The sequence below is a fragment of the Coregonus lavaretus genome (genome assembly GCF_964263955.1).
Source record: "Coregonus lavaretus genome assembly, chromosome: 10".
Taxonomy (NCBI): Eukaryota; Metazoa; Chordata; class Actinopteri; order Salmoniformes; family Salmonidae; genus Coregonus; species Coregonus lavaretus.
The window spans coordinates 43,259,824-43,276,268 of record NC_139997.1 but is presented as its reverse complement, the minus strand read 5'-3'; the positions used below and the strand labels follow the sequence as shown (position 1 = coordinate 43,276,268).

At 44.3% G+C, this 16,445-nt stretch overlaps 1 pseudogene across 1 annotated transcript in view; it reads left to right on the top strand.

Annotated features, from left to right (window-relative positions):
* Positions 1 to 16,445, top strand: part of LOC311136341 (roundabout homolog 2-like) — a 254,109-nt pseudogene that overhangs the window by 116,257 nt on the left and 121,407 nt on the right. The window contains exon 2 of the transcript in view: positions 4,367 to 4,693. The product of the transcript in view is annotated as a roundabout homolog 2-like (transcript). The remainder of the gene's footprint in view (positions 1 to 4,366; positions 4,694 to 16,445) is intronic.

The window sequence follows — 16,445 nt, the reverse complement described above, 5'->3', positions numbered from 1 at the left end:
CTGCAGTAGCAACTGTATTTTGCCTGAATTGTTCCTTCTATTCCTAATTTGAAAACGTTGGGAAAAGCAAGTGAAAAGGGGTGCACACATGTGGTCTCTCTTTGCTCGCTGAATGTGTCTCAACATGCAGGGGTTGCTCCTTTCAACTTGGCTTTGAAGCACCAGACTATTTTATGAGCAACGGATTGTCAATGTGTTATTGTATCGATTATATTCGTTGAAATTTGATTAACTATCATAATAATTAATCATGTATTGCAATTCGAAACATATGCTTGTTTAGGGGTTCCTGATTAATGAAATCGTTCCACAATTACATGTTCCTAATTGATGTAAGTCTATCATTAGGGAGGATTTGAAAGTTTTAATTTTACCCTTGGCTGATAATTGAATGTACCATTTATTCGGTTTCAATTTAATGATACACTGTTTTGTGTGAATTACCCATAGGTGACTCACATATTCCATAGGCAGCAGCTTTCACTTGTATTGTCATCTTTCTTTAGTTAATAATACGCTGTCACCCCATTTTCTTTTTGTTCTTTATATTTCAAAGACACCATTGATGTCCTAAAGTTTCACAGTCTTAAAGGAAAAATCCCCCTCAAAAACTATCTTTTGGTATTTTTTTTCCTTAGTCCACTGTTAATACAGTCCCAAAATGTTTTGCATGTCAGCAGTCAAGTTTTTAAGATATTGGACTTTCAAGAGGCATGGTGTCACTTGCTACATCATCAGGATGATGCAAAATGCATCAAATGATGCAAAACACATGTGGCAAGTGACACTTTACTTCTTGAAAATCCAATATCTTGAAAACATGACAGCTGACATGCAAAACATTTTGGGGCTGTTGACTGAAAAAAATATAGTTTTTGAGTGGATTTTTCTTTTAAGACTGAAACTTTAGAGGGACATCAATGGTGTGTATGAAATGTAAAGAAGAAAAAAAATGGGGTGGAGTTGGTGGATCTATACAGTTAGACCCTGAACATCAGAAGGCTTGTGTTAGGCCCAGATGATTTGGGTTCTGCTATGCAGCTGGTGGAACTTTGTCTGAAAAGTCCCAAAACTTGTCATTGAGACTATTATTCTGAATTATCTTATAGTCCTGTGACTTGTTTCGGACTGTAATATATGGACACTGTGTCCACTGGTCACACTGTACATACTGTATGTCCCTTGAGCACCATCACTGGTGAGGACACAGCACTCATAACAGTTGAGCTACCTGTCTTGGTCAATATGGGCTCTCCAGGCCAATGGCACTGTGTTGTCCCCCACTGGATATTCAGCTGTTTTTGATGACCATGTCCACATTGAAAGCATTAATTTGCTGAGAGAGGGGGTTGGTGCCGTCCCTATGGCTGTTGACTACCATATGTGCCCCGCTCCATTGCTTATATTCTACTACATTTACATTTGAGTCATTTAGCAAACTCTCTTATCCAGAGCAACTAGGGTTAAGTGCCTTTCTCAAGGGCACATCAACAGATTTTTCACCTAGTTGGCTCGGGGATTCGAACCAGCGACCTTTCAGTTACTGTCCCAGCGCTCTTAACCGCACTTACAGGGCTTTCATTCAACTACTGGACCTGTACAATTGGGAAGCAGGTGTTATACTGTGCGTTAGTATGAGTATTTTATTGTGCATTAGTAACAGTAGCTCTCTCTCACGCTCTCTTTCTCTCTCTCTCTCTCTGTCTTTCTCTCTCTCTCTCTTTCTTTCTCTCTCTCTCTCTCTCTCTCTCTCTCTCTCTCTCTCTCTCTCTCTCTCTCTCTCTCTCTCTCTGTCTTTCACACACACTCACTCTCCTCATCGATTTTTCACTCTTTGCTATATAACTTTGTCAAGTTGGTTTTGCGGTTGTGTACTGCCTATGCATGTGTGTTAGTGTTGTGTGTGAAAGAGGGTGACATGGTGGGGTTCGCAGAGGGTTTTAGGCACAAGGCCATTTGACTGTCTGGGTGATTAAATTAGCAAGGTCTTGGCAGCGCTGTGTTAATGAAAGTAAGCCTGAGATTAAACAGAAGAATTATGAGACAATGCCAAGTCACAGAGAAAGGCGCCATTCTACTGAATGGCGCCGGAGAAGATGGCTGCCGTTTTACAGCCCTCTAACCAATTCTACTGTTGTGTGTGTTTTTTGGCGTTATTTGTAATTTATTCTGTTCATAACGTTTCTGCCACCGTCTGTTATGACCAAAAAGAGCTTCTGGATATCAGGACAGCGATTACTCACCTCGTATTGGACAAAGATTTACACCTGTTGTATTCGGCGCATGTGGCAAATAACATTTGATTTGATTTGATTGAAAGACACTATCATCCTCTGCTGTGATGGGAGAGTCCAAGATGGTCAATATTCAGTCAATTCCTGATAAGTGCACATTGGGCAAACTCTGTATGTGCACAGTGCAATTCACCAATCAGCAATTCAAATACATTCATTTTACATGCATTTAAAAGTATAATTGTAATTCCACTGTCATTCCAAGGGACATTATGATTTGTCAATATTAGTACAGCGTGTTGATAATATCAGTGGTTTGTGATGGTATTACATAACTATTCTGACTGACTTGTTTCTCTCAGTACACTTCCCTTTATGAATATTCCAGCCAACAGCTATGTACAGTAGGAGAGGGATGTCAGCTGAAATGGATGTGACAGTTGATATGGACAAAGTTAAAGTGCAGAGGGAGATGCTGTTTTCATATGTTTTTGTTTAGCCAGAGTGCAGCTAAATCCTAGTCAAGAGTAGCCATGACATTTCTGCTGTCGCCTGGGCGTACAGTTTTACCTCAGAGAGAGCAAGATAAGGTAGAGAGTAATGAGTTTGGAAGACCATAGCTGCTCTATGGGGAAACCTTATCTCAGAAATGTTAAGTTGTCGGAAGACCTTTAAGACTAGTTTATTCAGGGATAAAAACCACTGCTCATATGCAGGGCCGTAATAGAGTAAGCCCTGGGTGGCTGAAATTAGCATTAGTCTGTTTCAGTTTCTGTACTGCTCTCAGGACCTGGGTGAAACTGAGTGCATGAATTGCGTGGGCAGTTCCATGAACAGGCTCACTGAAGGGACTAATGAAATGAGAAGCTTTTTGGAGGACGGAGATCTTTGGTTATGTATGAATTTATAACTGTGGTTGTAGTTGAATGGATCCAGCCAGCGGCCATTAGGGCCATTAAACACTAGGTGGGGGTGGGTGTGGGGAAGGGAGGGGGAGTGAGAGTAAGTCAGACGGGCAGGGAGTCGGCACACTTGAGTGGGCTGGGTATTGGTAATCATCTGAGAGGGGCGTTTTGGAGTGTGGCATCCCACAGAGAACAGTGGCTGGCAGCTTCGCTCAGGTTAGCACGGAGGGAGCCTGCCAGTCACATGGCTTTAGAGTCTGATGGATTTGGGAAGGTGGAAATTGACTTATTTTGTGCGTTTTTAGCAGATGTCCCATCAAAGAGAGGTGTGAAGACTTGAAAGAGCAACACATCCAGAAAACTAAACCCATTACTAAAACATATTTATGTCATGGCTCAGTTAGTCTCGTTATCGAACTGAACACTATAGCTCTCTCCCAGGTTACCCTCTTAAGTGCTTACTCCCATCCTTACACAGAAAAACAGAGTAGTGTTTGTCATATCCCATTTGTCTCCGTATGAGTAATGTTGTGTTGTGATGCCTCGCTGCGTCGCCGACACAGACAAGGGGAGAAGAGGAGGGTTGTGGGTACTAGGCAGGGCTGGAGGCAGTGTGGGAGCTAGCATTTGGTAATGGCATCAAACACTTGCTGCTTCCTCTCCTTTCCCCAGCATGTTTGGGTTGCTTTTTCTCCACTTCCAGCTGACACACGACAGGAATGCGTTCCTGTTGACTTGTTCACGGTGACATCAAACCCTGTGAGAGGGACAGAGAAACAGACTCCGCATTCACACTGACTGCAAAAGTCTGCATCTGTCAAAGAGGAACAGAAGACACACATACATGTTGATATGCTTTTCTATATCACGTGCATATCTGAAGACACGCTTAGAAATAGAAACCGACGTACAACACTCACCACCCAGCAGCATCTAAGAGGAACAGAGCACTTGACGGAATGTGTAAATGAAAAAGCTAATTAGCCATATTGACTCTCTGGCTTCTGTCTGTCAGCGTAGATATTGCGGCTCAATTCAGTGTAGTGAAATGGTGTGTGTGCTGCCTGTCAGGGCCTGGCACTCATTAATAGGCTTTCTCTCAGACTTTCTCCCTGTATATTTTACACATCAATCCGGCCTTATCGATATTGTCAGTTGGTATTACTGAACATATCTTATGTTGGCATATGTGTTGCTAATCATTTTTCTCCACTCCTGTCCTCCCAGGATCTCGTCTGCGTCAGGATGACTCCCCTCCTCGGATCGTGGAGCACCCCTCTGACCTCATCGTGTCCAAGGGGGAGCCGGCCACCCTCAACTGCAAGGCGGAGGGGCGTCCCGCCCCCACGGTGGAGTGGTACAAGGACGGGGAGCGGGTGGAGACAGACCGGGACAACCCCCGATCCCACCGCATGCTGCTGCCCAGCGGCTCCCTCTTCTTCCTGCGCATCGTCCACGGCCGACGCAGCAAGCCAGATGACGGCAGCTACGTGTGTGTGGCCCGTAACTACCTGGGGGAGGCAGTGAGCAGAAATGCATCATTAGAAGTAGCATGTAAGTCCCACCCACAATTCTTTATGTTAATGATGAGTGCCATGAAATTGGAAAGATAGAGTGCCCCATTGGCCGAGCTGTGTTGCCTTTGTGTATGTGTTTTAATGATACTGTTATTGTAAACTCGATGATATGACCATAAATATGATAGCAGTAGCACATATTTTGTGGATGATAATGTTACAGTCATAAATTTAAGTTAGGAAGAAGCATAATTATAGATAATAATTGCAGAGAACACTTCTGTGTTGAATAAAGGCATTATTTAGTGTTAGTGTGTGTGTGTGCGTGTGCCCACATGTGCGCGTGTGTGTGTGTGAGTTTATAGACCTATAGGGGCTCTATATAGTGGTCCCTATAGGTCTTAACGGTGTGACAGCAGCTTGATCCATTGATTGCCATTACTGGGGTCCTAAGAGGCTAAATGAAAAAAAATCATGAGAAATGGATGAAGTCTCTAGATTGTTCTTTGATTTGTATTTGACGTTGTACACTCTCTCTGCCCCCTGCTGGGAAGTTAATGTGGCCTCTGGGATGGGAGGGGTTGATGTTAAATGAGGTGTTTAATTTTTTTGTGACTGTGTGTGGGTAGGGCAGGACTGTAGCTAAATATGAGGACACGGAGGACCGGACCTCTGTACGTTTTTCAAATTATTTTTTAAGGAACTCAGTCGGGGTCTCCACTTACTGTTGAGAGTTAGAATAGTAGAATACACAAGGTGCAATTTCAAAACTTGGTTGTGCATCAGCAGTTTTTCTCTTGATATATGTCACTCATAGACAGTCACTCAATTAGCCCATGTCAGACAAAATATATATATATTGGTCAATTAGTCTAGTTAGTCACTGGAGGACTTACCATTAAGCAGAAGATGCAATTTGTGTCAGGCCTCACATCATCAAGGGGCCTCATGAGCTGGGCATAAAAGTAAAAATAAAAATAATACATTTAAAGCCCCCCATGCTTCGCTCGAGGCATAATAAAAAAAAAACATCTGTTTGTTTAAGCGAGAGATATCAGTTTTTTTGCATGGGCTGCGTTTCAATCCACCGCATCCGCATACTGTATGTCGGCCTTTTGCGTCTGCGATGGAAGGTGGCAGAGCTACAGCGGTGTTTGTCAGACTGAGACATCTCGAAAATCGGTCTTCTCACGAAAATGTATTTAGTGTTAGAACAGTTTGGCCTACAAATTAATATGATAATGGATAAGATGAGTCTCTCACGATGGTGTTCTCCGTTTTGTTATACGACCCCCGTCAACTCCCGTAGAAATGGCACTATGGTTATTGTGAGTAGCCTAATTTATGTTCCTCTAACTCCGCCTTCTACTGAGTTTATACAAACAGTCATATCCTACCATTCTGATAGATTGGAGACTGTTAAAAAACTTTGTAACGTTAATAATTTGGTTGTTATTCCATTGGTTACCTCGAGGCAGATGCCCAGGGGCAGAGTGGCCCACACTCATTTACTATGGCTCTTTTAAATTACATTTTAGTCATTTAGCAGACGCTCTTATCCAGAGCGATTTACAGTTAGTGAATACATATTTTTTTTATACTGGCCCCCCGTGGGAATTGAACCCACAACCCTGGCGTTGTAAACACCATGCTCTATCACCTGAGTTACATCCCTGCCGGCCATTCCCTCCCCTACCCTGGACGACGCTGGGCCAATTGTGCGCCGCCCATGAGTCTCCCGGTCGCGGCCGGCTGCGACAGAGCCTGGATTCGAACCAGGATCTCTAGTGGCACAGTTAGCACTGCGATGCAGTGCATTAGACCACTGCGCCACTCAGGAGTCTCTAAATGTTAGAGCAATGACTAGCAATGACCTAATTACTGAGCGCGAAGTTGATTGCATGTTTCTCACTGAAGCATTGGCTGTCTTCAAACAGTAGTGCCGCTCTTATTGAAGCCTCCCCCCAGACAATAGCTTTTCATGCTCTATCAGAAAAGGGAAAAGGGGTGGGGGGACAGCCTCTATTTTTACTAATGCTCTCAGCTGTAAGGACATTTCATTTGGCAACTTTGGGTCTTTTGAGCATCATGCTATACTGTTTAAATGTCAGCCACCAGTGCTGGCTATAACCCTGTATATTGTAGGCCACCAAAGCACTGCCCCACTTTCTTTACTGATTTCTCTGAACTATTGTCTATTGACCTTGAGAACTATGTTGGGCGATTTTAATATTCATTTTGACAAAGAGACTGCCTCCAAGGCCATTGAATTTAGCCATACTCTCGATCTGGTTATTACCAAGGTGCTTTCTATTGACATACAGTGCATTCGGAAAGTATTCAGACCCCTTCTCTTCTTCCACATTTTGTTACGTTACAGCCTTATTCTAAAATGTATTAAATAAAAACATATGTGAATCAATCTACACACAATACCCCATAATGACAAGCGAAAAAAAGGTTTAGAATTTTTTGCTAATTTATAAAAAAACAGAAATACCTTATTTACATAAGTATTCAGACCCTTTGCTATGAGACTCGAAATTGAGCTCAGTTTTATCCTGTTTCCATTGATCATCCTTGAGATGTCTCTACAACATGATTGGAGTCCACCGGTGGTAAATTTCATTGATTGGACATGATTTGGAAAGGCACCCACCTGTCTATATATGGTCCCATAGTTGACAGTGCATGTCAGTGCAAAAACCAAGCCATGAGGTCGAAGGAATTGTCGATAGCGCTCAGAGACAGGATCGTGTTGAGGCACAGATCTGGGGAAGGGTACCAACAAATGTCTGCAGCATTGAAGGTCCACAAGAACACAGTGGCCTCCATTATTCTTAAATGGAAGAAGTTTGGAACCACCAAGATTCTTCCTAGAGCTGGCTGCCCGGCCAAACTGAGCAATCGGGGGAGAAGGGCCTTGGTCAGTGAGGTGGTCAGAGCGCCAGAGTTCCTCTGTGGAGATGGCAGAACCTTCCAGAAGTACAACCATCTCTGCAGCACTCCACCAATCAGGCCTTTATGGTAGTGTGGCCAGACAGAAGCCACTCCTCAGTAAAAGGCACATGACAGCCCGCTTGGAATTTGCCAAAAGGCACCTAAAGGACTTTCAGACCATGCATGAGAAACAAGATTCTCTGGTGATGAAACCAAGATTGAACTCTTTGGCCTGAATGCCAAGCGTCACGTCTGAAGGAAACCTAGCAACATCCTTACGGTGAAGCATGGTGCTGGCAGCATCATGCTGTGGGGATGTTTTTCAGCGGCAGGGACTGGGAGACTAGTCAGGATCGAGGGAATGATGAACGGAGCAAAGTACAGAGAGATCCTTGATGAAAACCTGCTCCAGAGCGCTCAGGTCTTCAGACTGGGGTGAAGGTTCACATTCCAACAGGACAATGACCCTGAGCACACAGCCAAGACAACCCAGGAGTTTCTTCGGGACAAGTCTCTGAATGTACTTGAGCCGGACTTGAACCCGATCGAACATCTCTGGAGAGACCTGAAAATAGCTGTGCAGCGACGCTCCCCATCAAACCTGGCAGAGCTTGAGACGATCTGCAGAGAAGAATGGGAGAAACTCCCCAAATACAGGTGTGCCAAGCTTGTAGCGTCATACCCAAGAAGACTCGAGGCTGTAATCGCTGCCAAAGGTGCTTCAACAAAGTACTGAGTAAAGGGTCTGAATACATATGTAAATGTGATATTTCAGTTTTTTATTTTTAATACATTTACAGAACTTTCTAAAAACCTGTTTTTGCTTTGTCATTATGGAGTATTGTGTGTAGATTGATAAGGGGAAATAACTATTTAATCAATTTTAGAAAAAGGCTATAACGTAACATAATGTGGAAATAGTCAAGGTGTGTGAATGCTTTCTGAATTTACATTTACATTTTAGTCATTTAGCAGACGCTCTTATCCAGAGTGACTTGCAGTTAGGGAGTGCATAATTTTTTTTTTCCATAATGGCCCCCCGTGGGAAACAAACCCACAACCCTGGCGTTGCAAGCGCCATGCTCTACCAACTGAGCTACACAGGGCCATGAATGCACTGGGTATGTACACAGTAGGTCCATCATGTCCTCTGGCACACTGGCCTTTTAACTGTCCCAAAGCCTAGGACCAAGAGGCATGGAGAGGCAGCCTTGAGTTACTATGCCCCCTGCCTCTGGATTAGCCTACCAGAGAACATGAGGGGGGCCGAAACTGTGGACATATTTTAAGAGATCTTAAAACACACCTTTTTAGCTTTGCTTTTCCTTAGGGTGCTTTTTTGGTCTGTCAGTTTTTGTTATTATTTTGTTTGTTATCCCCTTATGTTTGTTGTGTAGTAAATATTTCTGTTTATATTTTCATTGATTTTTATTTCTGTTTTTTCCTGTGAAGCGCATTGCATTCATGTTTGAAATGTGCTATATAGATAAAGCTTGATTTGATATGACTCATCTGAAGGTAACCCGTTACCAGAGCTTTCTTATATATCTCAGATATAGGACAGACACTTCAAAACATGCTTCCATTTGTGTCTCCTGAGTGGCGCAGTGGTCTAAGGCACTGCATCGCAGTGCTAACTGTGCCACTAGATCCTGGTTCGAATCCAGGCTCTGTCGCAGCCGGCCGTGACCGGGAGACTCATGGGCGGCGCACAATTGGCCCAGCGTCGTCCAGGGTAGGGGAGGGAATGGCCGGCAGGGATGTAGCTCAGTTGATAGAGCATGGCATTTGCAACGCCAGGGTTGTGGGTTCAATTCCCATGGGGGGACAGTATAAAAAATAATAATATATGTATTCTGGATAAGAGCGTCTGCTAAATGACTAAAATGTAAATGTAATAAAATGTTTGACTATCTGTTTTTCCATGTATGAATCTGTTATTCAGTGCATTTATATGGGCTAATAGCAGCACGGCCAAATTCAATGTTTCATCATAATGTTTTTTTAATGTATATTTTTTATACCTACAGGGGTCCTAAAATTCAAAGTCAAATAGCTAAATTATCCTTGGTATGACCATCTTAAAACGATTCCATAGGTTAGCTTAGTAGTAGTCTCGCGTTGCCATACCTTCAAAATCACATCGCTGTCACACCTCCCTTGGAGGTCTGGATATTTTTTTTTTGTGCAGAAACGGTTTGAATGGTCCGCTGGTTCCCAGTGGCAAGATTTTGATTTGATGTTACATTTCAAGAACCCTCCTCCCCACATGCCCGTTGGTGCTATGTGTTCTGTTCGTCACTGTTTTCAGACCAGCAAGGACACATTTTGCAGAGAGTTGTTCCATATGCTAGTTTGCAACATTGCAGAAAATGGAACAACATTCTGTTTTGTCAGAAGTGTGCTCTACACACAAAATTGACATACATCAACATACTGTATTTTTGATGGGGTTTTAATCAGCAATTTCCCTGCCATCACCATAGACTGTAAAAAGAATCATCACACACTGTTGCACCTACGACACTAATCTAGTGAGCACTATTGGAGCTCCGCCCAAGCAAGGCATTTTATTGGTTTGACATGTAGCGAGGCGACACTGATTTACACAGGGTCTCCTCACCTATTTATCTAGTTTTCTGCCATGAACTTCCCCAGGCTTACCTGTATTAGGGAAGCCTGGTTTTCGACGAGGCCAGCCCCGGGGCCTTAGACTCTAGGGCAGGGCACTCCAACCCTGTTCCCAGAGAGCTACCCTCGTGTAGGTTTTCACTCCAAACCCAGTTATGACAAACCTGATTCAGCTTATCAACAAGCTAATTATTAGAATCAAGTGACCTAGATTAGGATTGGAGTGAGAACCTACAGGACGGTAGCTCTCCAGGAACAGGGTTGGAGAGCCCTGCTCTAATGGGATACAATACGCAATTCTTTGCTGCTGATAATCGTTTTAGAGGCAGAGGACATGTATGTGTAGCCCATGTATCTGATGCTGTACGGCCAAAACGAATGTGGCATGTCAGGGCTGCTGTTTCACTCGCTCTGATACTTTCTCCGGTGAGATAGTTTCAGCCACTTGCGAATTGAAGGAGCGTTGGCGGGTACACAGTGCGCTGTTCGGATGCTGGAATTATTTTGGATGAACGTGCGAAGGTAACCTAACTTTTGTTGTGATTTGTTTGACAATCATATGGAAACATCATGACAGGTTGTGTTCATGGCACATTAAAGGTAAAACATTTTTACAGTTAAATTACGTCTTTACTATAAAACCCATGAAAAATATATATATATTAATCATGGCCGAATTATCAACCGGGAACGCAGGGCACGTGCCCAGGGGCCCCTAACTTCCAGAGGGCCCCAATGAATTTGTTAGTCACTCTCACTCAGATATCATGTTAACATGTCATAAGTCATGGCAACATTTGTAGAATTGCAGGAAATTAGCTGTAAAACTGCACACAAAAGAAATCTGTAAAACAAACTTATTTGTTTACCTTTTGTTAATAAAATATGTTTTTCTGCTAACAGATCCCTCTATACATATTCAATTATAGTTTTTAATCCCGGTGCTGAGTTAATGTGAGTTAATGTGTAGCAGCTAATTATAGCTAATAAGCTGTGCGTTTGTAGATCGACTGAGGTGAATGAACCTACAGCTGCCAATGTTATAATGGCTGGGGTCATTTTAGCTTTCAGTAAATGAGCTTCAACTTTCTTAAAATGCATTGGATTGGGAGGGGGGTTAAATATTCACTGGACTGTTCACATCTCCAATATGTGCTAAACTGAACTGGTTCCTTGCCATGAACACACCACACTGCACATACATTCTGCACACTCATAGCAGACAACTGAGAAACAATGCACAAAATATGAATGGTCTATAAATGTAGCTGTGCTACACACATACTGTAGCTACACAAATATCCACATTCATTCCCATATATTATACACTGGTGGTTTGCAGTGTGTTTTTCAGTGAGGTGAGGAGAGGGGGGGGAGTTTCCTTCAATGTTTTCCTCCCTTACATCTGTCATCAGGCATCTGCCTTGCTGTCTGTCGGTGACCTGGGGTCAGTGATTAAGTATTGTTGGTATGGTCCTGTTATGACGCATGCTGATCTTTACACTGGTGGATTTGTGTTTGGTATGAGCCAGCCGATGTGAGACTGAAGGAGCACCCGGGATGACACCCCTCTCACTCAAACCCGACAGCTGCTGGATGAAGACAAAACCTGAAAACTCTTTGTCTCTTTGTGCATCCCAAGCCCTCTCTCCCCGCTCTCTCCTTCCTAACTCCTTTCCCTATCACATGGGGGGGATCCTCCCCTTCTATCCTTTATTCCTCCGTACTCTCCTCCTCCTCCTCCTGCTATTTCCTCTGCCTGGTTTGTAATCAATACTGCCCTGCTGTCCTGGGAAAGGATTATGGGTGAAGAGCCGCAGGATATGAGACACACACATAAGTTCTCCAGCTAGACAGCTGTGTGTGTGAGAGTGAGTGTGTGGTGGGAGGGAAGAGTGTGTGAGTAGGAGGGGGATGTGCTGGCTTGGCATTGTATTGTTTAGTTTTTAAATGGGATGCCATGGGAGGATGAGGAATGAAAACAATTACATGTTGCGGATTAAATACATCTCTATATGGTACATACACGATATATATAAAAGTATGTGGACACCCCTTCAAATTAGTGGATTCAGCTACTTCTACCACACCCGTTGCTGACAGGTGTATAATATCGAGCACACAGCCATGCAATCTCCATAGACAAACATTGGCAATAGAATGGCTTTATTGAATAGCTCAAGGACTTTCAACGTAGCACCGTCATAGAATGGCAACTTTCCAACAAGTCAGTTTGTCAAATTTCTGCCCTGCTAGAGCTGCCCCGGTCAACTGTAAGTGCTGTTATTGTGAAGTGGAAACGTTTAGGAGCAACAACGGCTCAGCCGCGAAGTGGTAGGCCACACAAGCTCACAGAACGGGACCGGCGAGTGCTGAAGATCGTAGCGCGTAAAAATCGTCCGTCCTCAGTTGCAACACTCACTATCGAGTTCCAAAGTGCCTCTGGAAGCAACGTCAGCACAATAACTCTTCGTCGGGAGCTTCATGAAATAGGTTTCCATGACCGACCAGCTGCACACAAGCCTAAGATCACCATGCGTAATGCCAAGCGTCAGCTGGAGTGGTGTAAAGCTTGCCGCCATTGGACTCTGGAGCAATGGAAATGCGTTCCCTGGAGTGATGAATCACGTTTCACCATCTAGCAGTCCAATGGACGAATCTGGGTTTGGCAGATGCCAGGAGAACGCTACCTGCCCGAATGCATAGTGCCATTTGTAAAGTTTGGTGGAGGAGGAATAGTGGTCTGGGGCTGTTTTTCATGGTTCGGGCTAGGCCCCTTAGTTCCAGTGAAGAGAAATCTTAACGCTACAGCATACCGTGACATTCTAGATGTTTCTTTGTGGCAACAGTTTGGGGAAGGCCCTTTCCTGTTTTAGCATGACAGTGCCCCCGTGCACAAAGCAAGGTCCATACAGAAATGTTTTGTCGAGATCGGTGTGGAAGAACTTGACTGGCCTGCACAGAGCCCTGACCTCAACCCCATCGAACACCTTTGGGATGAATTGGAATGGCGACTGCGAGCCAGGCCTAATCGCCCAACATCAGTGCCCGACCTCAGTAATGCTGTTGTGGCTGAATGGAAGCAAGTCCCCGCAGCAATGTTCCAACATCTATTAGAATGCCTTCCCAGAAGAGTTGAGGCTGTTATAGCAGCAAAGGGGAGACCAACTCTGTATCAATGCCCATGATTTTGGAATGAGATGTTCGACAAGCCGGTGTCCACATACTTTTGGTCATGTAGTGTATTTTAAATCATGTTGGGTTAGTTTTTATTTTGCCTTTATTTAACTAGGCAAGTCAGTTAAGAACAAATTATTATTTACATGACAGCCTACACCGGCCAAACCTGGACGACGCTTGGCCAATTGTGCGCTGCCCTATGGGACTCCCAATCACAGCCAGTTGTGATACAGCCTGGAATCGAACCAGGGGGTCTGTAGTGACGCCTCAAGCACTGAGATGCAGTGCCTTAGACCGCTGCGCCACTCGGGAGCCCTAGTGGGTAAGAAAAGAGGATAGCTATGGGATTTCATCTAATTGTGTTAGAGACAGCAAAAGCGGAATACTTTACCTTGGCCTGGCCTTTTTCAAAACTCTGACGCCCTTTCAAGCCCCCCAACCTTAGCCCTGACCTCAACCCCACCCCCTTTTAAAAATGCAGAGACATTAGTCCCATTAGACCTCAATGCTAGCCTACATTCTCGTTTTAAAAAATCCACACTCACTTCTCAGATACATTTCTGACTTGCCCGTAGTGAGAAAGCTCTAACTGAGATGCTAATCAGATAGTTATCTCGATGATGACTCCCTCCATGTCTTAACACAGGAAATGATAGCAGGTGCTGACTGGGAAGGTTGTCTTTGGGTGTGAAACAGACTGATGAGGAGTTGTCTCCCACTCAATGGGTGTCTTTAAGCCATCTTTTTGGGGGAATTCTCACGCATACAATTGTTGGTTAATGTGAATGTAGATTACATTTTATTTAGACTTTTTGAGTAGTTGACTAAAGAGCAGTATTACGATGAGGTGTTAGTTCCTGTGCCGCCTGAGAAAGCACTTTAGTCTCATTTTGCCTTCAACGGCAGGTGGATCAGGTCTGAAGAGCACACAGTGTGTTTCTGACACTGTTACACAGTGTCGGCACGGTGTCGGCAGGCTCCTGCTGTTTTGTCAGCACAGCCAGGGATTATTTTAATAACAATCATCACTTGCTGTCGATGTCAGCAACACCCAGTCAGCCGTCCTCCCACCTCCCAGCCGCCCCACTGCCTGCTCCAACACTGCAGCTGAACGCTATTTCAGTTACAGCATTATAGCACCCACAAATGCCCCACTGACCCCCCACATCCACGACCCCCTGCAGATGGCTTTAATGGGAATGACTGGCTCCTGATAGGGTTAGGAGTAGCTATAATGACTGACAGAATCACATTAATGATCATGTGTTGCGAGAGGAGGGGTAAGGTGCAGTGGGGGAGCGAGGGTGGTGGGGGGGGGGGGGGGGGGGGGTGTTGATTGGTATAAATAATTCACAAACAGATCCCCCACCCACTCACCCCCTCCCTTCTCTGTCTGTACACTCCTCTGGCTAAAAGAGTAGCCAGACAGACAGACAATCGTCAATCAATAAGGCCTCATTGTCCCAGACAGATAGCCAGCCAGACAGACAAACAGATGGTTAGGATAAACGCCTGGAGTGGTCAGATGTTTTGGCTTGCACACAATGTGCAGTATTGCGCATTGTGATGGTGTGTGTGGACTTAGTGTTCAGTGAAGATGTGGTTGATATGGCAGACATTGCGGTGTTTGAAGTCACTGATCATGCAGTGCTGTATTAGATTGTGGTGAGATGGAGTTAGTGGTTTGTTCAATACTCATTCAACACACTTATGGTAAGTGCCATTGTGAGATTATGGTTGTGGTTAGACCGTAGCAGAACTGCTGAATGGAATGTATGAATGGGTATTTGGCATCCAGCCAGCTCTCATAAATCATAGGTCCCGCTTTCTCACACTGACAGCTCCCAACCTGCTGCCTTCCAGCCTCCCCAGCCCCATGCCATGCCATGCCTACCTGAGTGTCCTGGGAAGGTGTGGGGACAGGGTGGCATGAGCGTGGAGAAAGGGTGTAGACAGTCAACAGACACCCCTCTCATGTACTAATCCTCCTCCACCTCCCAACTGTCAAGCCTGTGTAAAGCCTGTGTTGAGAAACGAGGTCAAAGGTGAGTGAACTTGGCTGGGCCACTGTGCACTTTCAAATGTCAGGGGACCTAGTCGTCAATGGCAATGTTGTCACTGTGTGAGCTAGCCACCCACTAAAGAGCTAGGGTGTAAAACCAGTGAGGGACGGGTCTTAGCACAGTATACTAGACTAGAAAGAAGTGAGTTTAGGTATCTTAAGATTTGAGGTGTGTAGTGTATCTTCTTTTCATTATGGTGTACTATATCTTTGAGATGAGAAGCAACATCTCCAGCACAGTACAAAATAAAAGATAGTGATGCGTAAGAATATGTTTACTTAGCATAAAGCTCCTGAGAGAGGAAGAGGTGTGTGTGTAAGAGATGATGGAACGCTAATTTAAGGGGAGGACCATCCTCAGTGAAACATTAAAAAAGTTATCCTTTTCAGATACACCTATACTACACTGAAAATATAAACGCAACATGTAAAGTGATGGTCCCATGTTTCATGTGCTGAAATAAAAGATCCCAGAAGTGTTCCATACTCACAAAAAGCTTATTTCTCTCAAATGTTGTGCACACATTTGTTTACATCCCTGTTAGTGAGCATTAATCCTTTGCCAAGATAATCTATCCACCTGACGGGTGTGGCATATCAAGAAGCTGATTAACCCCCTATGTCCACGCCCCCGCAGAAAATTAATAAGCACATAACCGTCTGAAGCATCCAAACTGTTTGGCCTACAAACTATTATGACCCCTCTATGGAAAGATGAGACTCTCACGAAAACTATGGTGTTCTACGTTTTGCTACGACACCCACAAGCGTCTTGGGACTCATCTGAAGTTGGTACAGCCGATTTGCCAACTTCTGTTTGTAGCATCCAAACAGTTTTTGCCACACACTAATATGACCCTCTGTGTAAAGGGGAGACTCTCATGAACATGTACATGTACATGTTTTGCTCTAGGACGTCCACAGGCCTCACAAGACACGTCTGAAGGTCGCCGTTACCAGTCAAAACATTCTATTG